A 2,424-nucleotide genomic window follows, 5' to 3' on the forward strand; every position below is an offset into this window, starting at 1 on the left:
TTAGAAAACAAAGTCCTAGATGACTTTCAGTAAGCTCCTTTTTCTCCCTAAGCGGTATTTTTGGGGTGTTATTTTTAAATAATCATTTAGCTTAATACAGACATCTGAACTGGTATTCGGTTTTCCACAGTATGTTGAAGATATCATGCCATTCATTGTCCTCTGAGATGCTGTTGTTGATATGAGAGCTAGACCAATTTTCATTCTTTCACAGAAAAAGCAGCTTTGTTCCTAGATATATTTCTGGGTGAACAGACAGCTTCTTCTTTGTCTTGCTGGGCTGGTGATCTAGGTTCTTGGTCCTGGGGCTGGTGCTGTGGCGCAGCAGGATAATGCCCTGGCCTGAAGTGCCGGCATCCCATATGGGCACCCGTTCAAGTCCTAGCTGCTCCACTTCCCATCCAGCTCTCTGCTACGGCCTGGGATAGCAGTCCTTGGGCCACTGCACTTGCATGGGAGACCTGGAAGAAACTCCTGTCTTTGGATCGGCACAGCTCCAGCCGTTGCGGGTAACTGGGGAGTGAACCATTGGATGGAGGACCTCTCTCTCTCTCTCTCTCTCTCTCTCTCTGTCTGCCTCTCCCCTCTCCCTGTGTAACTTTGACTTTCAAATAAATAAATCTTTCAAAAAATAGGGTTCTTGGTCCTTATCTGTGGGCAGGACTGACCCCCAGTTCTCTGGTTTCATCCGGGTCTTAGTCCTAGGTCTTCATCTCAGTGTAAACCACTTGTGCCCTCACAGAGCTTTTACAGCCTCAGCGTCCCAGGCTGTGAGGTCCACGTATCGGCCAAACTTGTGGCAACATCTCTGTTGTTCCATTCTGCTTTATCTAATGAGCTGACAATTTCCCTGCCTTCCTTCCGAGATCAGTTATGTATTTTTTTTAAAGATTTATATATTTATTTGAAAGGAAGAATTACATAGAAGCAGAGGCAAAGGCAAAGAGAGAGAGGTCTTCCATCTGCTAGTTCACTCCCCAAATGTCCACAATGGCTGGAGCTGCACTGATTCGGAGGCAGGAGCCAGGAGCTTCTTCTAAGTCTTCCACACAGGTGCAGAGGCCCAAGGACTTGGGCCATCCTCCACTTCCCAGGCCATAGCAGGGAGCTGGATGGGAAGTGGAGCAGCTAGGACTCGAACCGGTGCCCATATGGGATGCTGGCACTGCAGGAGGTGGCTTTACCCGCCATGCCACCGTGCTGGCTCCTATTTTGTTTTAATGTAATATTTTAGTTAGCATTACTAGATGCTTGTGGCGGCGAGGAAGTTTATATCCATCATTATGTCAGAGCCCAAATATGTTTTTAAACTGATTTTTTTCCTAATCATGCATTATGTCTTGCTAGTTACATTCCACAACTGAAATATTCTGTGAAAGTCCTACTCTTTGAGATGTAACTATTTTAATTGTGGGATTTGATTCAGAGCAGGCAGGTCATGGGTATTCTGAAGTCCAGCGGACTCTGATCCTGTGACAGAGCACAGCTCATGCAGAGAAGGGCTCTTGCCTGAAAACGCCCTGCCACTCTCAGTTCTTACAGGAAACAGACGGCGCACCCAATGGGATCATTAACCGGGGTGTGGTGAGGATTCTAGTGGAAAGCTGGGGGCAGAAATACCAGCCGGTCAAGGGGAAGCCCCTGGGCCTGGCACTGCAGGCAGGAGGCCCCCTGTGCCTGGTGCTCTAGGTGTTGAGAGGACAGCCTCACGGCAGCTCTGGTCCTTGCTGGGAAGTGCTGCAGGAGCGGTCGGTGCTCGGCAGGGAGCAAACACCTCAAGATCCTCTCTGTTGTCGAACCCGAGAGAAGCGGTGAATCAAGGCGCTCAGTTGGTTCCCTTGTAGTCCGTCTTTAATCTTTTTCTTCTCTGACCTCAGATTGTAGCATTGCTACCACTGCCCCTGCTTAGAGATGTTGGTGAGGTCCCCTAACAAGACAAGACTGGAAATTTACTGTGTCCAAACTTGCTACTGGGAGCAGAAGACAGGAGCTTACCCTGTGCTACCTTTTATTGCTAAGAGACCCAAACATGTCACTGTAGAGTGAAAATAGATTGCAGAAGGACAGGAGTTAGGGCCAGCAGAGCCATGAAATCAGATTCCATGTTTTGAATCAAACTCTCTTTATCTAAGAAAATGTGTGTATGTCCCAATATACTTTATTACTATAATAAATTTTCACTGGATAGTGCATTTTTACATCTCCTACTACAAAGGAGAACTTGTCCATGACGTTTACTGTGTTGCTGTGAAATTTTCTTCCTATAATTCATAATATGTTGTAAGATATATGACCTGATGATTTGTTGTTACCATTACATGTGCCTCTTTACATCCAGTAATGATGATTTACATTAACCATATTTTGCCTGCTAGTCACCAAGTTTGTTGAGTGATTAACATTAATAGTCTTACTCTGTGGTAG

Source organism: Oryctolagus cuniculus, chromosome 13 (assembly GCF_964237555.1).
Source record: "Oryctolagus cuniculus chromosome 13, mOryCun1.1, whole genome shotgun sequence".
Taxonomy (NCBI): Eukaryota; Metazoa; Chordata; class Mammalia; order Lagomorpha; family Leporidae; genus Oryctolagus; species Oryctolagus cuniculus.